The sequence below is a fragment of the Eupeodes corollae genome, chromosome 1 (genome assembly GCF_945859685.1).
Source record: "Eupeodes corollae chromosome 1, idEupCoro1.1, whole genome shotgun sequence".
In the NCBI taxonomy this organism is placed as follows: Eukaryota; Metazoa; Arthropoda; class Insecta; order Diptera; family Syrphidae; genus Eupeodes; species Eupeodes corollae.
The window spans coordinates 248,796,572-248,820,980 of record NC_079147.1 but is presented as its reverse complement, the minus strand read 5'-3'; the positions used below and the strand labels follow the sequence as shown (position 1 = coordinate 248,820,980).

The following is a 24,409-nucleotide window of genomic DNA, read 5'->3' as shown; positions in this document are numbered from 1 at the left end:
TTTATTAAATTAAGAAAGAAGGAAACAAAAATGATTGGTAATTTTTGTGCGTTTTATGCATACATTAGAGCCAAAGTACAGTTGTTTAGTTTTATACAAGTTGAAGACCCTATTTGTTGTGAAGCCATGTATGTTGGTTACCAAAAAGTGACTTTTTGCGCACAAATGCGACACTCGTACTAAATTTTCAATTTATTTAAGATGGCTACCAAAATTACGAGGAAACAAGTTTATGATGTTTGGGTTTTTAAAATCAAAACTAAGCGCTTTGATGCAGTATTTTCTTTTTTTATGAGCTTCTTTAGTAATAATATGTTTTCTGAGGACGCAATCAAGTCAATAAAAACTACCTTAAAAACCTTATGCTTGAGGTTTTACGAAAGAATGGCCAAAAGTGGTCGCCATCGAGATCGCTTCGAAAGTACTAATTGATCGTGGTTAAATAGAACCTAACACTCCCACAAACAGTTTGAGATGAAATTCCTTCTATATCTCGGAAAAACAAGTCAGGAAGACCAAGACAAAGCTTTGATGAATGCTGTAAAAAAAGCAAGAAGAGAAAAGTACAAAACCTAGAGATACAGAATTTACATTTGTGAATGAACTAAACCTTAGAAGAGCAGGAAAAAAAAATGCTGCTATATAAATAAAACTATTCCACATTTATTACTCTCTTATCACAAAATTAAAGAGGCTAAAACAAAGTGCTACCCCCATAGCAGAACTGTAAGTGAATCTTCTGCTGAATGTGGCTTACAAAGTTTATTAATCAGTGTTAAGCTTATATGTTTAGCTCAAAAAGACGATTCTATTCTATGGATGATTTTAAAACAGGTTTAAAAGTCATACAAACAAAAATTTTCATCAGGTGATCATTTCGATGAAAATCTGTTCAGTGTATCTATAGTGCCTATTCAAATGTTTTTTTTTAATGAAAGAAACTCAAATAGTACTTTGACAAAACCCAGCCGCATCATCAACAAGTTATTGCAGGCCTATTAAATAAAGTTTTGCAAAAAAATCGACCGAATTGATCAAACGTCTGTATCTGTAACGTCTTCATCTCAAACCTGTTATATTTGTGCTGCAAAATCTTCCAAAATCAACAACCTAGCCAAGCTTTCGAGCAAGTCTCTGGACCAACAAGAAATGTCAATCGGATTAAGTCTCCTTCACACTTGAATCCGATTTATGGAATGTGTACTTCACATTGCGACCAGGCTGCTAAAGAAAAAGTCAAAACTAGAAAAATCTTATGCAAGAAAGTTTCAGAAGTGAAACTGATTTTTTTTTATCTTAAAGCTAGACAAAAATTCTTAAAAAACTAGCTTAAATTTCAAAAACTTACAAAATATCTTACTGGCCCTATGCGGGTGCTCTAAGTTAATACATTATCTTATATCTAATTTTAATACTAAATATGAAGAACTTAATCTAAAACCAAGAAAATTAAAAAAAAAAACTTGGTATCATTATCATTATTTTTTATTTTATATAAAACTTAAAACTTAAAAAAAAACGAAACCCATTATAATACTTTAGCTACTTAAAACTAACAACTAACAAAAACCAATAATACTACATACTTAAAACTACTTAAACACTAGAACACCCACAGTAAGCTTTTTTTGTGTTTTTCACAAAATTCTTCAGAGATGAAGTGAAAACTGCCGAAATTACAGGAATAGACATATGTATGTAGATATGATCAAAAATTAAATTCTTTCCTATAAACAATTATAACAAAATAAAAACAAATTAACAAAAACCTTAATTTCTGAGCGTTATTAATTTAATCCTGCTAAATAAGCGAAATGTCACACTGTGCTGCGTGCTTTAGGCTTGCGAATTTTGACTAATGTTCAAATTTTTAGTAATGGCGTAGTTTTTACTTATCAAATGTCAAAAGAAGACAGCTTCAAAAGTGACAGGTGTCTAAATAGAAAATGACACATAACTCTTGTCAGTATGTGTTAATAAGATTTTTGTAAATCAAAAGTTTTAAATTATTCATAAAGCGCCCTTTTGGATAAAAAATTAAAAATTCACACACATTTTGTTAACAATTTTAATAATAATTTAGTTAAAATGTCTGATTTATTTAAAATATTCATATTTTCCATGAACATTCATGTCCGTCAAAAGTTCTGCATCTGCAATAAGAACAAAATTAAAAAACCAACAGTAAATTTGTTTTTGGAATTAAAAATATGTGCTATATGTGCAGAAGTTTGGAATGTAAACAAGTGAAAAGAAAGAACAAGGTCCCACATACATACATATATGTATATTCAACTCATATACAGTCAGTTTTAATTCAAATGAAACTTAATTGAATGCAAAAATTAAGCAAATATCCAACTCGGAATAATAAACTCAACCGAGATAATAGTGCACATCATGCACACGGGTGTGTGCAAAGTTTATTTTAATTTCAATTCCGTTGGTGCTGCACGAGTCAGATCGGTTCCGTTCGTTTCTCTGAGTTACGTTCTGTCCAAGTTTTGTGCTATAATGGTGAGTGCTGACGCTGCTGCTGCTGCTTTTGTTGCTATTGGTTGTGCTGGTTCTGGCTCTGGTTCTGGCACTGGTATTTCTGAGATGCTTCTGTACGTCAGGTCTCAGGGTTTATATTTTGTTTTCAAATTAAATATGCATAATATTTGCAGTTCGTATTGCTGCTGCGGCTGCTGCTGCTACCATCATTATTATCATCTTCCAAAGAGGAAAGCCTGCAAAAGGCACATCATTTTATGAATATACATAAGTATGTTCATACATAGGAAGGTACCCTCGTTCATATGATCAAATTAAACAGAAATCATAATGATGAGATGCTGTGCAACTTGTGCCTTCCATTGCCGTCCATATAACCTCCTAACTAATGTTTGATGAATATGAAGACGAGGATGCATTTATTTTGTTTGACGGATACGTCAAACTGCAGTAACTGGAAGAAAAAGAACACAACCGGACAGCCAGACAAAGAGGCATAACAATAGCCAGACATAAAAATAAAACAAAACGACTAAAGAAAAGTGCATAACAGAGGAAGCAAGGTAATGACACTAAAAAAAAATCAGAAAAAGAATCAAAAAGGAGTGAAAAAAATAAAACAAGATTGAAAAGCTACAGAAATTGAAAGCCTCTTCTAATTGCCGGAATAAGGAAGATATTCTGCGCGTTGGAACAATTTTCAATAAGCCCCTTGCACCGATGGCTTTGGATTTCACTTAAAAGGTGTTATCATTGTGCTTAGGTGAATAATGTTAAAAAAAAGAGAAATACGTCCCGACAGAACTTGCACTAAGGGTCTAACTACATTCCATATGTCAAATTTGACACAAGGTAATCAGTACATGAAGCTTAAAAATACAATACGCAACTTTAAAGTTTTCAATCATGAAAATTGTAATTGTAATTGTAATTGTAATTGTAATTGTAATTGTAATTGTAATTGTAATTGTAATTGTAATTGTAATTGTAATTGTAATTGTAATTGTAATCGAAATTGATTGAGATTGAGATTGTGATTGAGATTGAGATTGAGATTGAGATTGAGATTGAAATTGAAATTGACATTGAAATTGAAATTGAAATTGAAATTGAAATTGAAATTGAAATTGAAATTGAAATTGAAATTGAAATTGAAATTGAAATTGAGATTGAGATTGAGATTGAAATTGAGATTGAGATTGAGATTGAGATTGAGATTGAGATTGAGATTGAGATTGAGATTGAGATTGAGATTGAGATTGAGATTCAGATTCAGATTCAGATTGAGATTGAGATTGAGATTGAGATTGAGATTGAGATTGAGATTGAGATTGAGATTGAGATTGAGATTGAGATTGAGATTGAGGTTGAAACTGAAGTTGAGATTGGGATTGGGATTGAGATTGAGATTGAGATTGTGATTGAGATTGGAATTGGAAATTGAAATTGAAATTCAAATTGAAATAGAAATAGAATTGAAATTGAAATGTGTAACATTCATCTGCAAGTAATTTATCGTTACCAGGAAAATTTATTGACATTTAAAAATAAACATGCATAAAATAAACGCCTTAATTAATCAAGACGGCAATTTCCGGATAAATTTGTTCAAAATGTAACCCGGTTTCTGAGATCATACCATGCCGAGCCGAACTGTCGTCATTATTCACTTTATAAAAAAGGTGTGTAGTTTGGCGAAGTAAAGTAGAGCAATATTACCGCTTTAGAACTTAAGCTAAACCATCAAAAGTCGGCAAAATGTACCCACCATTTCGCAAAACTCGCTTGGGCAACTTTGACTTCGGTGGAAATGTTTTTTTTTTCTTCTGTGTCTCTGTTATGTCATATTTTCGCTTCTAGGTATATAAGTAGATGTTGTATAAAGGTACCTACCTGCATTTAGCAAAGTCTACACAAGGCACAGCCGCAAGCATTAATGTGGTTCTGGGCAACTCAAACTTGGAGTAGCGAACACTCCTACTCAAATACAATGAATGTTTTTTTTTAAAACTTTGTTGTTGTTCTTCTAGACCTTTGTAAACGAAACCAGTTGAAATTGGTCAGATGTGATACGATACACGATACAACACAATATACACTGTGTGGAACAGCGTATACCTCCCAATAAAAACAACAACAACAATTACGATGATGATGTCAAAAAAAAAAAAATAACATGGTTTTCTTACTACCGTTCAAACGTTATTTTTTTCTGCTTACTTTTCTTTTCGTTGAATTTCTGAACCAGCTGCAAAAAGTTGCCCAGAAAAAAGAAAACGCGTACAGAAAATGTTAAAGAATCTTTTTTCGAACCAATTTGTTGTTAGAAAGGATTTTAAACAAGAGTTTAAAAGAAGATTAACTTGAGATTATTTTAAACCAATGTATTAGAAACTCGAGCTTAGACCCATTTGTAAACTTGAGTTTTGTCGTACAAACTTGATCATCAGTTGTCTTTGATTTTACCTTAATTTTCTGGGTGGAATTACAGTGGTTTAACAGAGGTTTAAAAAGGGTTTTTAAGTGGAATCGAATTGGTTATTACTATGAGACAAGTCGTACTGACTTGACCAGTAGCTGCTTGGAAACCTTGTAATTGACAGAAAATAAAATAGTGGTTACAAATTTTAAGGCTTAAAGTTAAAAGGATAATCTCGAGGTTAAGAGAAGACTAGAGAAAGATTAAACTTGTTCTTAGTTTATTATTTAGTCCGAATAAGTTCGTTTTCAAATTAATTATTTGTACCCTGTTTCTTAGCACCGTAGTTGATCACATATAATTTTTAACTGAGTTTTAAACGCTCAACATAAGTTTCTTTTGTTAAATTGAAAATAAATGCCAAACTAGTAAAACACACCCTATAAACAGGATACGTTCTTGGTAAAGAATATAGGGGAACAACATATCGAGAGATTGATATAAAATAAAATATATATACAACAAAAGAATAACCGCAAGAAAAATCACACACACAAAACCATGAAGAACACTTAAAAATTTCCAAGAATTTTCGATTGTGCTTTATATGAGCTGAGCTGAACTAAGCAGGCTTCAAGTGTGTGCTGTGCATAAAATATGAATGCGAAAAAAAGGAACATGACGAAAATAAATAATAAGAATAATAATAATAAAACAAAAATGCTGAGAGAGTAAAAGATTAGGTTATGCTTCAGAGCATTTAGCATCATCATGGCTCAAGGGTTTTTAAACATAAATTATTATTGTTTTTTTTTGTTTGGTTTTTTAATTTCTTGTAATTATAGATTGACTGATTTTTTGAGGTTAACTTTAAGACTGGCTTTAATAAATTTGTCTGATGGGTGTTTACCGTAAAAGTTAGATTTAGAAGATTTTAACTTTTTTTCAAAATGAGTTAAAACATGTAATTAAAAGTTAACACATTTTACAATAGAATTATGTACTCCTTTCATTGTCAGTTTAGATATTTATTGTTTTTAGCATAGTGGAGACAGAGCTTTAGCAAGAGTACAGTTTTTGGCTAAGAAAGCTTGAAGGACGATAGGATGATATTGGCATAACATGGATAGTTTAAAGTTCTTCACAAAAAAAGGGCCGAATGGCAACTGTCAAACTTCTAACTAACTTCGTCGCAAAAAAATGATTGACGTACAAATTCCAGACGCTTCTACTAATTTATTAACATTAAACGTAAATCCGAAGGCTTTACCTCAACATTAATGAAAAATGTATACGTTTTTTTTGTAAATTAGCTCTTACTTGAATTGTAAAATAAGTTCACAAATTAAAAAAGAAGTTAAACTTAAGCGACAAACAAAATGCGGATAAAAAAATGTGTCTTTACAGTGCGGAAATAACGTGTTGAATGATTTTTATTTCATTTTCTTTTCCTCTTTCTTCTTAATTTTTAAATTTTAAATAAAATATGGCCGCATGGGCGGGAAGTTTGAAAATTATACCAATACATTTCAGTTCACAATAGTGAAAAATTTTGTAACTAATATAATTCTTTTAATTTAAAATTAAATTCAATACAACATTATTCTGATTTTAATTTTAGTGAAATTCATATTTTAAAGATTCGTATTACCGAAACAATTAAAAATACTCGATATGTGATACAAACCTTTTTTTCTGATTCTTCAGCCAATCGTTTGTAATCATCTTGTAGAACTGAAGGTACCTCATGTACCTCTTTTTAATAAATAAAAAATTGGGTGGCGCAACAGTCCGTTGAGAACTAGGGCCCAGTGACTTAAAATTGTCAACCATTCCTGTGTGCGGGTACTGTTGTGAAGGATAGAGGGGACCTACAGTTTTAAGCCGAATCCAAACGGCTTATTTGAGAAAGCACTTTTCATGACAAGAATTACTCTTAGAGAATTTGTTAAATACCTCGCAAGAGGCAGTACCCGTGAAAAAACTTCAGATGGCATAGACATGGATCTTGCCAAAGACCTTTGGCATGACAGTCCAACGTTCTAACTATTATGCCACAGGTACTGTGCATCTTCTACCCAAATCAAAATAAGTGATGACATTGTTGACAACAATAATTAAGTCTACTTAAAAATGATTTCATTCCAAAGCTTTGGAAACATTCCTTTATTTTTCCGTTTTATAAAAAAAGGAGCAGAAAATGATGCCATGAACTACAGGCCAAGCTTTCTAAAAATTCCCAAGGATATGAAGTGGACGTTATCACTACAGACTTTAGTAAAGCCTTTGATAAAATTAGTCATTAAATTATTTTTGTCTTGACCTTAAAGCCTTTGATTTGTCACCTTTTTTTATTTCATATCCCAGATCGTATCTAGGGAACCGCCGCTCCGCTATAGAATTAATCCTAATCTCTGATCCCATTTATGAAAAATCAGGAGTTCCTCAAGGGAACCACCTTGGTCCTTTGTTATTTATTTCTTAACTATCAATAACGTTATTAATGTCAATGATAATTTAACTGTCTCTATTTGTTCTGATAGCAATAATAAATAAATGAAAATAATAAAAGTTATTTTTCTCTATCTTATCTTGACCAATTTCAGACATGAACTCAAATTTGCTTAATGCTAATTCATAACACTAACCCGTAGCGAACACACTTTTCCTGCCGAACTTACAGTTTGCACGATGTTACCATCCATTATCTCTATTTTAATTGTGACCTAGGGGTTATTTGGCAACAGACAGTTAAATATTTGAGCCCATTTTGATCATATAAACAAGGCCAACTTATCCCTTGGTTTTATCAAACGTTGGTCTAAAGAATTCTCGAATCCCCATTTCTCTAATGGCTGAAACACAAACACGCATCCGCTTCGTGTGCGTTACGTTTGGCCTGCTTCGAGGTTACTTTGAATGACACTTCCAATATGACATTTCTAAAATAGCACTTCTGTCAATTAAAGCTGTTATTTTTCGCAAAAGCTTACACAGCCTATAATTACCAATGGAAATCCCTCCAAAAGCAAATGTATTTTTTTTGTTAACTTTTTTAAAGCTTTTGAGCTTTTGAACTAGAGCTTCCGTTTGGAGTCACATTACGTAACATTACGTTATATCCTAACGATTGTCAAATGAAACGTGAGGTCGAAGCTTCAATGTAATAGCATGCATTGAATTCCTATGGCTGAACTCGTAAACGTCAGGCAAAGTCAAAGCTGAAGCGTGTTTGTGTTTTAGCCATAAATCCTATACACACTACGTTTTTTAGACCTCTCCTTGAATGCCCTAGTGAGGTCTGGTCTCCTCATCAAAACTCTCACTCTCAAAGAATTGAATCTGCACAACGCAGATTTCTTCAGTTTCCACTTCACGGTCTTCCTTGGGGTAATTACCTATTGTTAACAAGATTGTTTAAAATATTTTAATCTTCAAACGCTACGAAGTCGCTGATATTCTCTTTCTACAAGAGCTTTTAAAAGACACCATAGGCACACCAATTCTTCTAGAAAAGATTGATACTTATAATAATCCACGGAACGTCACACAGGCCCCTCTCTTTCGCCTCCCTCCTCAAAATACAAGTTATGGAATTTTTGAACCTATCAGAAGAATAGTGCACAAAGGTAACAACGTAAACACCACCTTTGACATCCATATCAATTCTTCCTATCTTGGAAAAAATCTCTACAACCCGTTCTTAGTTTTTTGTTAATAAAAAACTAATGTGTGGGTCTTTGGGCATAAGGCTTAAGCGTTTTTATATCCAGCCTCATTTATCGCTCTCTAGATGCTTAAGCCTGTTGACAGTATTGTGCGGATTTGGCATTTATTTGCCAAGGTAAAAATCCAATCTGTCAGAAAATATGTTTTTTTTCTACTAAAATCGTTGTCTAATTGAAGCTACCCTAAACGGACGGCCTAGCGCCTTCAATTGCTAAATCAATTGTCTTTAAACCATCCACTTCGGGATTGGATTGCTTGAAGAACTACTTTCTTTGGGAGACGATAACTTGGCATATCCTGAGCTTTGAGGATGTAATGGACCTGCAGCTTGAGTGTTTTTTATAAATAAAGGCGATAAACCCGTTTCCAGCATTATCATATAGTTTGGCGTACTCGAAGGAAGGTGGAAAATCCGTTTTATATTAAATCTGAGCAGTTTTTCATCTTGTTCATATTTCCGACCTCCCCAAACATGCGCCGCATAAAACATAATTGATTCCGATACTGCTTCGAAGACCCTGTATTTACTGATGTGCGTAATTTCCTTATTATTAAAGCATTGCTTCCATGCTATAGCTGTTTTCGCCTTAACAAGTTTGTCAGTGAGATGTTTTTCCATGCTCAAGTTCTTAGTTAAGCAGACTCCTAGATATTTGTATTCTTTCACCAACTCTACTCTTACCCCATTATAGTGCCATTGCTCACTTGCACCTGATCTACCACCACCATTCTTAAAAACTATCACTGTGCTTAAATTTACCACTAGGTTTCACCTTTTACAATATCCAGCAAGCTTATTTATCATTAGCTGAAGGGACTGCCGTCAGCGAAAAGAAAAGCTTTAATGTTAACGCCTGCGTACTCGATTTCTGCTGGTAATGAAGAGTGCAAACAAGCTTGGACTGAGTGCACAGCCCTGTCTTACTCCAGATTTCGTTTGGAAGAACTCTGATAATAATTGGCCTTTCCACACTGATGCTTTGATAGTCTTGTATAAATTTTGCAGTACTGTACCGAACTTAAGCGACATTCCTAACTGGAAAAGCTTGTAAAATAGGGCATTACGATCCACAGTGTCGAAAGCAGCTTTGAAATCAACGAAAAATGTAAATAGTTTCTGATATCTCGAGAAAAACGAGTCAGCAATCGAGCGGAGTACAAAAATGTAATCGACGGTGGAGTATCCCGATCTGAAGCCAGCTTGGAACCCACTCAGCAGATTATTATTAGAGTGTATCCACTCATTTTTTTTTCGACACATCTGCAATTGCACGTGTATTGACATCTATGAAGGTAGATAAGTCGATCAGCGAATTGATCTATCAGATGCTGATAAGCAGGATAATCAATTCCAAATTGGGCGATTTTACGGCACAAAAGGGTGTCAGCAGAGATACGCCACAAGGTGGTGTCCTATCCCCTCTCCTTAAGAACTTAGTAATAAATGAATTACTAATTACTCTAGAAAGAGAGGGATAAAGAGTGTTTGCTCATAAACTGTGTACCATACTTAAATTCTGTGAACAAGCAAAATACTTGGGTCTCATTTTGGATAAGAAATTAAGTTGGAAACCTAATATTCAAGAGAGAATGAACAAGGCAACAGTAGCCCTGTTGTCCTGTAAAAAGGCCATTGGTAAACACACTGGCTATATATCTCGGTCATAAGGCCGATCCTTACTTATGGAGTAGCAGTATGCTGGACGGCGCTAAATATAGCGACAAATCGCGATAAACTCAGCAAAGTCCAACGAACAGCCTGCTTGTGTATGGGAGGACCACTTCGCTCTACTTCGCCTCACTTGATGTTCTGTTCCATCTAATACCGCTGGATATTTTTAGCAAGCAAACGGCTTCAAGCCTACTCTCTGTGGATCAATAATGGAAATGGTGTGCACCACTATTTTGAACTTGTTCAGAACTATAAACAGTAATATTGACTACACTATACCCCATCCTCATCCGGATAGACTAAACTTAAGTCTCTCCTTTCGTCTACCCGATCATTGAGACGTGTTCCAAGCTGAAATCCTGTCTATAAAAGAAGTCCTATCCTGGCTTAGAGAAAACGTTCTATCAACTAATGATATACGCATCTTCTTGGATAGCCAAGCTGCGTTAAAGTCCCTAGACTCTGTCTCCACTAACTCACTAACAGCCGTAAATTGTCGATCATCTCTTACGGAGATGGCTACACAGTTCAACATTCACCTTTTCTGGGTGCCGGGCCATTTTTTTTATTTTTCATGAGAAGCTTCACTATTTCATTCAAAATGTGGAATATTGTCCTAAATACACTTTTTTTATTCTATCTTTTTTGTGATGACATATTTTCTGCTGGACATAGAAAAGGCCACGATTTTTCAAAGTAGCTTGGCATATTCTTGATAAACTCTCCACTAATTTCCTACATTTGATCTGGGGAATAGAGTACCAAGCTTCCAGAATTCCGGTCCAAAGTTCTTCCGGTTTTTTTTTTCAATTTTTTTGCCCGATCTTAACTTTAACATCACTCCACAAGTTTTCAATTGGATTAAGATCGGGACTTGGCGCTGGCCAGCTAAAACCTCAATATTTTCGTGGGTAAACCAATCCTTGACCACCTTGTCTGCATGTTTCGGATCATTGTCATGCATAAAAATCCAGTTGCCGGGCATTGACACTTCATTAATTTCGCAATTTCTGAAGGATTATTACCTTTTTCGTAGAGTTCATAGATGATATTCCTTTTTTTCAAAAGTACAGTTGTATTATCGTACAAAATAAAAAAGACAACCACTACGAAGTTCGATAAAGAAATGAAAATTTACAATTTAACTAATAACTGTGCTATTTCTTTGTCTACTATTAATGTACAGTCGAATGTTCTAAACTACCAACAACAAAAGGGTATAGGTGATAACGGTTTAAATATGACTCTCTTTTCTCTCTTTTCTTGTGTCAGTTGCAGTAAGCAACAAAAAATTGCAATGATCATTTTAAATAACGGAAATTCTTTTGGAATTGTTTTACTTTCTTTATGTGTGCTATTTGTCTGACCATAACTGTATATAAAAATATTGGTTTTTTTCACTCAGTAGAGTTTTTTTAAAGTTTTTTCACTGTAGAATTTTTTGTAATCTTAAAATTAATTATTAAATATTTAATGTGTAATTCAAGCTTACCAATTCTTAATTATTTTAACGATCTAGGAAATTGTCGACTTGTGTAAACAAGACTTTATGATTCTGACAGATTTATGAAGTTAAAAATGTAATTTCTGGAAGTTTAAAACTAGTTTTTTAGAACTTTTTTTTAAATGTGTTTGTCATTTCCATTAGGATATCAAATAAAAACATAAATCAAACAAACACATCACCGTTTCCTTTCATATGTACTCGTATGTAGGTACATTACAGTATTGTGCAAAACCTAATCAACCATTTTGATTGTTTTTTCGATTCTTTTGATATTAAATAAATTATTTTTATCTTTTTATAAAAATATAAATTCTCAAATTAAAAAAAAATAAAAATTAAAAAAAAAAAATTGTTAAATTTTAATGTGCAAAATTTAAGCATCTTCGTTTCCACTGTAAGAGAATTTTTGATAACGGGACTTTTACAGTAAAATTTGGCATAGAATGCAATCAACAAGAGTGTAGCAAATGTCATTTATTAGTTTGGATCGATTAACGCCCAGCTTCGGTTTGTTTTTCGATATGTCCCGAAATAAGTACGAATCCAACTTTAAAATCAAAATAATTAATGAGTATAATCGTGGGGCATCACAAATTTCACTTCCCAAGAAAAATATAACATTAATAAGTCAATTATGATATTAACTCATTTTAAGTATTAAATTAAACTTTTAACTTATTTAAAATAAGTAGATTAGATTTTGCAAAAATGGTCCGTTGAGAAAAGAAAAACGGTACTTTTCAGCGATGAATCAAAGTGTAATTGGATACAGTCAGATGGAATATGTCACGTGCGAAGAGGTAAGGGTCAACGGCTCAATCCAAGATACTGCAATGTCACAGTAAAACATGGGGTTGGCAGTGTGACGATTTGGACCTGTTTCTCAGGATAAGGACATGATCCTTTCCGATAGGAATATTCCGCTTCGATGGGTGTTTCAACACGACAACAACCCGAAATACACATCGAAGCTGGTTAAAAAGTGGATTGAAGACAATGGGATTCAAGTTTTTAATTGGCCGGCACAATCACCAGACTTAAATCCCACTGAAAATCTTTTTGGGATTCTCAAAAATCGAGTCGCTGGGCAACGCTTCCAATCCAAGTCGGTGCTCTTTAAATCTTTACAAGAACAATGGAAAAACATACCACGAGATGTCATCTCTAATTTAATAGCTTCCATGCCGAGAAAAAAGGAAAAACAATATTGAAATGCAAAGTCGAAATGGTTGCTTAATTTTTACACAATACTGTATATACAAACAAATCAATAAATAAAATTCAAAACTCTATAAAATTGACATTACAACATTAAGGTAGAGGTTTACCATGCCAAAGCTATAAACAATAAACATACATCACATCACACGAAAAATCAACATTTCCCGTTCAGGTTCGAATAAGACATGACGTTTTGATGGTATACGCACATTATAAAATATAAACATACATACAAATGTACATCAACGGTATTAATGTACATCAACGGTTGACCAAATTTAATTTTATTATGTAAACATTCAAGATAAACTCGGTCTAGCTTTAGACAGTAAATTCAGTCCATTCAGTTAGATTCATATATTTGAGAGCTCATAAAAGACCGGTAGTGTTAAGTAGTCATTTCTCAAGGCCGTAGTTGGAAATCTATTTATGCAATTCAAGGGGGGGGGGGGGAGGTGAACAATTGGAATTTAAACTAAACTATCTCAAATTTTAACTGGATTTTTTTAAGAAGTATATTTCATCTTTTTTTTTAAATTAAGTTGTGACTAAAAATTAATATTTTAGTTAAACATGAAAAAATATACAGCTATGGACAAAATCAAAGGAACATTTCTAACTTTTGAATTTTTAACTTTATTTTTGCACTAAAGTAAAGCTAACACGTCATAAAAAAGCTTATTATAAGTTTGTTGATTTAACAAAAAATGGAATCTTGTAGGAAGGGGTGTGGTTAAAACATCCCTCCGTACTCGACAAAAGAAGTTCCAGCGATATTTTGAAATGGATGAAAGTTAAGAAAGTTTTTTTAGCAATGATGTCAGTGGTTTGATAATAGCCCTTAACAAATCAAAATCAAATGGGGTGACGCAACAGTCCGTTGTGAACCAGGGCCTAGTGACTTACAACTCTCAACCATTCCTGTGTGCGAGTACTGTTGTCAGGAATGGAAGGGACCTACAATTTAAGGCCGAATCCGAACGGCTAATTTGAGAAAGCACTTTTTCATGACAAGAATTACTCTTGAAGGATTTGTCAATTCCTCGCAAGAGGCAGTACCCGCGAAAATTATTTTTTAAATTAAGGTGGCACAGGCAGGGATTGAACCCAAGACCCTTGCATGACAGTCCAACGCACTAACCATCATGCCACGGGTACTACAAATAGCCCTTAACATAACGTTTAAAAAGAGTGAATGGAGACTTTTCATAGATAGCTCTAAGTTAAGCTTAAAATCTGCGTTGCTACATAACCGAAATATTTTACCTTAGATTCCTATTGGTTACGCAGTTCATATGAAGGAGTCTTATGAAAATGTAAAAAGTCTTCTGCTGCGGATTAATTATGGCAAATCTGCGGAGATTTGAAAGACGTAGCTCTGCTGCTTGGACTGCAATAAGGCTACACGAAATTTTGTTGCTTCATCTGTGTATGGGACAGTCGTGATAGAAAACAGCATTATATTAAAAAGTTGTGGCCTCATTGTCAGTCGCTTCAACCTGGGCAGAAAAATGTCAAAAATTTCCCTCTAATTGATCTACTAAAGGTGTTAAATCCGCATTTGCCAATATAAAGCTAGGACTCATGAAAAACTTCGTAAAAGGCAACGGACAGAGATGGAGCTGCTTTTCAATACTTTTGTGTCAAAAATTCCCAAGAATAAGTGAGGCATATCCGTCGGTCCGCAGATAAGAGATTTATTTAAAGATGTCAACTTTGACTTGGTTCTAGACGGTAAGGAAAGAAAAGCCTGGGAAGATTTTCGCCTTGTAGCACAACATTTTCTGGGTGATAAGAGGAGTGACAACTATGTTGAACTTGTCGAAAACATGCTTTCGTCATACCAACATTTGGGTTGTAATATGTCTTTAAAAGTCCACTTTTAACATTCCCATTTGGAGTTCTTTCGTGATAATTGCGGAACTTTTAGCGATGAGCACGGTAAGCGCTTTCATCAGGACATCGCCAATATGGAAAAGCGGTATCATGGCGATCATTCCCTGGTACTTTATCTTTTTATGCTTTTTTAATAACTATTTTTACCTCATTTTGAGATATAGGCGCACCCAGAAACTCATCAATTATTAAAAGTGGTGTATTTTGAAACGATGATGGTGCTATGTGTGAAGTGTTGAGCAAGCTTGTAAAATTGATTTTTAATTGTTCAATGTGCAGTACTGTAGCCGTTGGAATCTTTTTTCCACTCACAAACCTAATTTCTTTCCAGAACTCCATTGAGTTCTTCGAGCTGTTTACCATTTCGATTTTGTTCATCAAAATTTCGCTTTTTTTGCTCTTCAAAGATTTTTGAATTTTTTGTTCGCTGTTGAATAGAGGATTCTAAAATTAATGTTATTGGTCGTTCTGAATAATTTCAACTACGCAAAAGATAGGTTCCTAGCTCTCATGCAATCACTGTCAAACCACTTTTGCTTTGGGGCGTTGCTTTCTTGATAATGCTCGTTAACATGTGCATATTTTGAATAAGCTAGTACATTAAAATTTATTTGAGTTTCGAGGTGTCTTTTTAGGTTTCTTTGGAATAGCTCTCTGTCCATTGAAGCTTTGGAAGAAGAGTAAGGGCAGGTTCAGTTGTCTCCATACGAAATGTTTTCATTCTAAAGTGGCATGTGATCCCAAAATGTCTTTACTCCCACTTTAAAATAAGCAAAAGAGAGGAACCAATCTCTCTAGTTTTCTTAAATTTTAAAGCGGTAGTACTAACTTTACAGACGTCTGTGACATTAAAGTATCGAAATGAAACCTAGACCCATTGCAAACCATTTTATTGATAGCAAGATTAATTGTCACTACTAAAGAAAAATCTCAATACTTAGTTTGCTCTTTGAAAAATAGAAATTAATGAAATTTAAATAATGATTTAACAATTAAACATCGAATAAAATCTATCAATAAATGAATTAACAATATGACGTCCCAAAGTCATGGAAATGTCAGTTTTCACCTTAAGAAATATATCCAAGAACGAAAGCTTCTTAATGACCGTCAGTATGGCTTTCGTAGCAATTGGTCCACATCGTTTTTATCGACGAACACTACAACAAATCTTTTTAACATTTTGGAGAAAGTAAGTTTATCGCAATTGAGAGCATCAAGCTCTCTTATGGAAAATGCGTGCATTTGGTATTGATGAATCTCTTCTCTTTTGGGTTATAAATTACCTTTTGGTCCGTTCCATTTAATAAGTATTGAACGGATTCAATTCTGATAGGCACAAAATAAACGCTGGTGTGCCACAGGGTTCGGTTTTGTCTCCAACACTCTTTTTGATTTGTATAAATTATCTTTTTTTCTGAAACTTCTAACCCACTTAATTGTTTCGCTGATGAAAGTATTGTCAGCCTTTTATATATTCGTTTTAAGACTCCCATACTTGTTGAAAGCATCAAGCTCTCTTATCGAAAATGTGTGAATTTAGTATTGATGAATCTCATCTTTTTTGTGTTGGAAATTATCTTTCGGAGCGTTCAATTTAATTAGTATTTTACAGATTAAAATCTGATAGTCACAAATAAACGCTGGTGTGCCGCAGGGTTCCGTTTTGTCTCCAACACTCTTCCTGATATTTATAAATGATCTTTTGTCTGAAACTTCTAACCCACTTAATTGTTCCGGTGATGATAGTACCTTCAGCTTTTTATATTTCGTTTTAAGACTCACGTCCTTGTCTTTCGGATGTGGACTATCAACAGGTAGCGTATGATAAGCTCAACCACTATCCATGGGTGGTACTTGTATCGAGGAGACTGAACAGCTTTCAGTTCAAGATATGTGAATTACAAACTATCTCTTGTGGACCGAGCACATACATAGTGGATATAAAGTCGCCTATATTCGTCCGAAATTCTAGTACAATTCCCATATCTAGGTAGGTGCTCCAGTAACCTAATTTAGTTTCTTAAGAATTCAAAAGAGTGGTGACCGTTGTTTAAGAGAAAGTATTGCATCTTTTGAGTACCGTGTCGTAAGATTTCATGTCTGTCATTATTTTGTCGCAGCTTTCATAAACATTCAGCCCTATAATCGGAAATTTTTACGAATCCCGAAAAACTGTGTCATGAAATCCGTTCGTAATGCAAAATTGTATGAGATTTTCCACTATGAACGGATTTATACAGTTTTTCGGGATTCGTAAAAATTTCCGATTACGATGGAATTCATGATAGGGCTGTTTGCTCGTTCTTCTAGGAATGCTCATCAGCTTACTTTTGAGACCAATTTCGAGCGTACTGTAAAGTACAGATTTTCTTTTTTTAGCCGCATTACACTAATGTGGAATGTTTTACCAGGCTCATTATTTTCCACTCATTACAATGTGCAGACATTCAAAATGGCAAGAATACGATAATTCACGCGACAAGAGATTATAACGGATTTTTAAAGAACAGTCAAAAACAAGCATTTTTTTACCTATGGGAAGGGGGTCTACTACCACCCTTAAGACTGGAGGTGCGTCATTAAACTTTGTCTGAGTTATCGTACTCTTCGCTTCAAAATTAATTAACAAAAGAACACCTTCTAAAAAAATTGTCTTGCAAATTATAAATTACAAGCTTGAGTTGTTTAACATTAGCCTTATCATAAAGCCTGACTGTAGAATAATGCCTTGAAAATTTAGCATTAATTTTAATATTTTGTTTTGCACTCTTTGAAGCTTTTTTAAGTAGATTTCAGAGCAGTCAAACCACACTGGAGCACCATAAGTAAGAATAGGCTGGAAAATAGTTTCGAATATCAACCTTTTGTTATGCACGCCAAGACCTTATTCGTATTAAAAGATTAGTTTTATTAATCATGTTGGCGATATGTTTGTCAAAAGTAAGTTTCTTGTCAAGTGTTACCCCTAGGTATTTCAAGCCAAGTGATATCGAAGGAGTTTAGGTTTAACGAAGTTTGTGGCAAACTTCTTCGACAAGAAAATCAAACAGCTTGCGATTTTTGAGCATTGACCTTGATTTTCCACTGAAAATGGTTTTGTAGGGTATTAAGTGAGCATTGTAGACTTCTGAGACCACATTGAGACAATAGCCTAGACGGAAAAAGTGCTGTGTCCTCAGCAAACATAGCAAATTTAGTGTTTGCGTCCAAAGATGGCAGGTCGGACAAATAAACGTTGAAAAGTATGGGTCCCAGCACTGATCCCTGTGCAACTCCACTAAATATATTGTATATACAGCAAATTTTCTTTTTTGTAAAAAACTTTTTATTAATTTAATTAAATACGTCAAAAACCAAACATCATAAGTTTGTAAATAAACCCGTCGTGCCAAACTGTGTCAAAGGCTTTTTCAATGTCCAAAAGTACCAGACCAGTCGATAATTTTGAATTAAGGTTACTTTTGACGTGATTTTTTATTCTTAAAATTTGATGGCTTGTGGAGTGACAAGCTCTGGTGTAGCAATCGTCGATTAATTAGCTTTTCAAACAGTTTGCCAACCGTACTTAATAAGCTAATAGGCCTTTAACTATTAGGATTATTCTTTGCTTTACTAGGTTTGCAGATAGCTATAACTTTTGCTTTCTTCCAATCATTCGGGAAAACCATTGTAAGATACTTGGTGGTTGTTGATGGTAAGGCTTTAAGCAACCTGTTGCTCATACCATCAAGACCAGATGATTTTTTGGGTTTTAATTGTTTAATCAACTCCTTCACAGAAATATTTAAAAAAAAGTAAGGTAAGGAATTAAACTCAAAAAGCTTGTCTTGAACAATATTTTCAGTCACAATGTCACTGATTGGCAAAAACAGTCAGCCAATGCGGTTACTTTTTCAGATTAAGTAACAAGAACACAGCCATTGACTCGAAGAGTTAAATCAAGTGTTCCTATTATTTTGGCCAGTCTTTTATGACCAATATTAATTTTTGAGAATCAAAATTTTGATAATTATACCAAAAATAAAGTTGTGTTCCTATATTTTTGGCCACAGCTGTTTAAACAAAATGATTTTTCACTGAATTGACATAAATTCACCCCTAAAATCATTTTTCAAAAATGTCTCATTAATTTTTTTATATTTTAATTTATTTTTATTTTTCGTTTTGAATTCGTTATGGGCGAAAAATTTATTAAAAATAAAACATTTGGGGGCACCTAATATTAGACCCTGTCTACGTCCTTGATACTAATAGATTTATTTATTGACGCATGGATAAAGTATAAAATAGATGTTGTTTGGTTAGTTGAAACTTAATATTGGTTTTGATTGAGGCTAGCCGCTAGCCGCCGCCACCGCTTCGCCAAGCACACGTCAAAATATACCTACGTAAACCACACACAAATTGTCCCATTTTACGCCGCCGCCGCTGCTATTTCAAAAACAACGGCTAAAAAAAACAAAAACAAACAAAACTTTTTTGATTCGTTCTTTTTGCTTCTCAATATTAGTGGTGTTATAGAATACGTAAAACATTAAATCACCAACCAACATTTTATGAATCGTTTTATTAATCTCTTATTTTGTTTATGGAAATGGATTCTCTGGGCATAAAAATAAGGAACGTGCTAATAGTCAGTTTGTGGTTTTAACATTAAGTTTTTGTGCTAATGAAAGTCATGGTACGAAAAAACCATAATAATAACTAAAAGAATGTGCACATAAGAAATATGTATTTATTATTAAAATATACTAAATAATATAAAGAAAAATATAAATATCCACCTTTTGTTGGTGTTTCTATATTTTTGCCTTCGAAAGAATGTAAACAAGAGCCAAGGTGAGGTCATCAGCACAGAAGTTACACTATATAATAATACACTCACCCTATACACTATACAGTTTATTCACAGAGAGTGAACATCATTTATTTGGCTCGCTGAATCAGGGTTGCCATGTCTTAACTTTGTGAAAGAGGCCAGTTGTTTTTTTAAATAATTGTAGCCCAAAATGTGAACCGGAAAAGTAGTTCAAAAAGTTACTCAAAAAGTAGCCCAATAACAATAAAAAATCTGACAAATATTAGTCAAAATTCTTATTTTATATATAGACATGGACATTAAAATAGATACAGAGACAGTTGCTAAGAGTTAAACCAAATAAAACAACCACATGCATTAGAAGCAGTTTTAACCCTTCCTTAGGTAAGACTGTGTTTTTGCCAATTCTGTTGTTTCATACTGGAAAATAAACTTAATTGGCCTGCAGTGTTGATGAGAGCCTTTCATTTTGCCAAATAACAAGTTGTTTCTTCTTCAACCTATATTTACGCCAACCTATATTTTTCAGCTCTTTTGTGGCGAACTGGTGCTCAAATCTTTGACAAGTTTAGATGCTTCCACTTGCCCTGAATATCGTAAACTTATTTAAATAGCAAAAAATAGTTCTTGAGCTCAGTGTTCTTGTCTCAATTCCTCAGTTTTTAAGCGTTTGGTTCTTTGTGAAAATTCATCGAAACTTTTACAAGGACGACACTTTTTTTTCTTGGAATTTGCACAATTCTTGAAACTAATTGCAGAATCAAGCCAAGTCTTATTAAAAATAAGAAACCTTTCCTCTTTTCTACAACATTTTTGCCACCTTTTTTTTGAAATCGGAAATGAAAAATATGATTCGCTTTCGCAACATAGGCCCAGCATTCGTACGAATTTCAACGAATTTTGAAGATTGGATTGTCGAGGTTATATGTTGAAATAATTTGTTCATTCATCCCAAACCAACAATTTACACTGCTGCAACGTTCTTCCACGCTCACTACTTTTCTGATATTACATACTGGCGTTTCCTCACACGTTCAACTGCAGTTTCAGAACCCAGTGCGCTATCCGTATGCCACTTAGCAGGGTAGCTGCTAATCCTGAGGAAGTTACTGCTAAAGCAACTCGCATTGTTTTTCCGAATTTGAGCTAACAATAAATTCAAAAAATAGCAATTCTCCTTTTCCGCTGGAAATTTTGTTTAAAATAATTTTTTGTTTTTTATTACGTGATCTTCTACTAAAGTTGTTTTTCCGTACCACCATACCAATTTTATCCAAATATTAGTCAAATCTTTGTGAATTTAGGATTGAAGGCGATAAGATTCCCCGGAAAGTAATTTGTTCCATGGTAATGCGTTGTTTTCCCGAGGTCAAAAGTAACTCATGTCCTTTCTTACGTCTCAAAATATATCCATACCAAATTTCATCTAAATCTGTTAGGCGATCGGCCCATCTGAATTTTCCCATGAGAATGCGTCATTTTCCTGTAGTAAAAAGTAGCCTATTGCTTTTCTCGAGTATCAAAATATCTCCATTCCAAATTTCATACAAATTGGTTCAGTAGTTCAGGTGTGATTGAGTAACATCAGACAAACAGACAAAGTTACTTTCGCATTTATAATATTAGTATGATAAATTCGCTTTAGGAAGTAAATTCAAATTATTTTAATAATATTACGATTAATTCTAAGGAAAACGTGGGTCCCGGTAAGAATTGTTCCCTACAAGAGAAACCTGTCATTTTAGTTCATCAAAGTGAGAGAATATTTTTGAGGGAAAAAGCCAAAATAGTTAGCTAAGTTGATTCTCAAGTTGATTGCAAAAGCAATGTGACCAATTGAGCCAAAATACAGCTGGGAAAACCAAGTAAAACAACCCCAAGAGAAGACTGAACAATCATTTACTCCTCAAAAAAAAGATCCTTATAAGTCTTCAAGGGAAATAAAAAAGAAACTACAGCTTCCAATAACTTCCAGAACTGTAAGTTCAAGACTTGTTAAAGCTAACTTGTTCAGAGGGATTGCAAGAATGGTGCCCTTTGTAGTAGAAGACAGGGCTAAAAGGAGGCAAAAAGTGAAGGAATGTTTTGTGGATGGACGAAACAAAGATAAATTTGATCGGAAGTGATAGCAGACAAACCGTAAGAAGGCTTAGTTTGAAAGAACTGAATCCCAAATACATCCAGAAAACGGTCAAGAATGGTGGCGGCTGTATCATTCTTTGGTGTTCATTTTCTTGGTATAGATCCCATTGGACCAATGCTTTGATAAAGGGTAAAATGGATCAAAATATGAATGCTGCCCTATGTGAACGAGAAAATGCTTTTTAAAGTTGTCTACAGCAGGACAACGAACCTTAGCACAGATCCAAATCTGTTCAAAAGTAGTTTACCAAACCGTACTCTTCTTTGCTGGTTAAAAATTGGACACGCACTGACGAAATGAAAGCAATCTTTTTTAGCACTCAAGTTGCATAAATTACAACATTGGTCAAAGCTTCCGTTGTATGGTTTTCCATTTAAACGTAGAAGTTCGCATCTTGATTTAAAAATAAGGGACATATCTTTATAGGAGAAGTAATGTTGGAAGTATTTCTTGTCACAGAAGTTATAATTAAGCTGGCTATAGAGTAATCCGCTCTCCGATTGGCCTCCATTTTCATTCATCTGATTTCGGTTAGGTTTTTCAAGTTTTTGGATGATGTCGTAGAACTTCGTTTTCATCTGAACAATATTGTTCAGATTGATCTGCATAACTTCTCCACAGGAACACAGCTAAGTTTTTCCATGTCCTCAACCAATAAATAAATAAATAAATAATTTTAGTTTGAAAGAAAGAAGAAGAAATATATATAGACCAACCTTGAAAGAAAGTCTTTGTTATTTTTAAAACTCTGTTTTATGTTTTTATTTTAATGTCCAAATATGTATGTACATTTATTTAAAAAAAACACAAAAAATTAAATACATGATTTATTAAAAAAAATCATAAATAGCTCGATTTGGCAACCCTAGCTGGCTGAAGAATGAAAAGAAGTGCACACACATTGAGAATTAACACAACACAAAAATAGACAAAAAAAAAAGAAAACAGAATACGGAGAAAAAAGAACAGAAAAAGAGTACCTATGGGTGGCGCACAGTGGTGCGAGATCGGAAAAAAGTCTTTTTAAAAAGTCATATTTCTATTTTTAAAATGTATGTTTAAGTACTCCTAGATAACTCGAGCGTATGATTTAAAAGTATTTGTTAACATATTTATTGTATGTTCTGATTTACAATCCCTCAAAGTTGAAAAATAATTTTACTCAAATCGCGAACCGTATTTTCAACAAATTTTGAGATGGTTTTTTCCCGAAGTTCCTTTAAATAATTTTTCTATTATTTTCGATTATCTATTTATATATATATAATTATATATATATAATTTATAAAACATACCTTCTATAAGTAGTCTGAAGCTTTAGTATTTTTTATTACCTGGCTTATTAGAATAAAATCTCTTACTTAAATCTATATACATTAAAGATTATGTAAAAAAAATTCAGTATTGAGATATTGGGCATTTGTGCAAGGTGCTCAAGAAAAATGTTTACTCTTTGATCAACCAAGAAGTGAAAGAGAAGTGAAATATAATAACAATCATACATATATAGTGAATTCAATACATTAAAATGGATTCAATCAAAATTCCTAATTCGGTGTTGTGTAGTGAACTTATTACTAATGGTTATTATTTTCAAAATCTTCTACCATAATTCGTAAAGGAGTACTCCAACTTAATTTCTGAGCAAATAGAAACTGTGCTGTCAGAATTAAAGAAACGTTTTATGTCTCATTTATTAAGTTTATGGAACGGAGTTCGAAGAAAAAAAGTCATTTAAAAAAAAATACACTCATTGGTTCGAAGGAGTTTTCGAAGTAGAACTAACACAAAGTATATTGCCCGAAACGTCAACTATTATGGAAAGACCAGGAAAGAGTTTTGACGAATGCTGTGATCGAGCTAAAAGGTATAAGAGGGACGAAATTAGAAATATATTTCCTCAAGAAGAGATAAACTATGCAGCAACATCAGATTGATCTTCTTGTTCACAATTTGATTCGGATAAGGCCCTTGCATTATTTAACAAGCATAATTGTCGAAACGCCAATATTAAGTATTAAGACATGCTATGCCATTAAGACGAGATTTTACTAAAAAAAACTTTTATATAAATATAACATCAAAAGCCTCTAATTTTATAAAAATTTCTTTTTTTCTAATAATTTTTTCTTGACCAAATTTGGACCAAACTTAAAATGTGTGTAAAATTTCGTTAACATAGTTCAGATTTTACAGACTTTTTTTCTCCCATAAATTAAATTCCCCAAATTTTAGAAAAATGACAATAACTTTGTTTATAAATATTTTTTGTTTAACCAAGTTTTGAACAAATATGTATAAGACTAATCTAAACATGTTTGCCAAATTTAATTTAATCCGTTGAGCCGTTCAGATTAAACAGACTTTTTTCCGCTCTCCCATACAACTTGAACCACTGTATGGCGTGGAAGTTCAGTTCGCAAAGATGATATGAGACGATGACAGTACAAAAGAAATATTTTGTACGTGAATGTTGTGTGTTTTTTTTTTACATTTTTTTTTTT

At 33.5% G+C, this 24,409-nt stretch overlaps 1 protein-coding gene across 2 annotated transcripts in view; it reads left to right on the top strand.

Annotated features, from left to right (window-relative positions):
- LOC129949975 (uncharacterized) overlaps positions 1–24,409 on the top strand; it is a 462,937-nt gene that overhangs the window by 27,971 nt on the left and 410,557 nt on the right. The gene's annotated exons all lie outside the window — the stretch shown is intronic.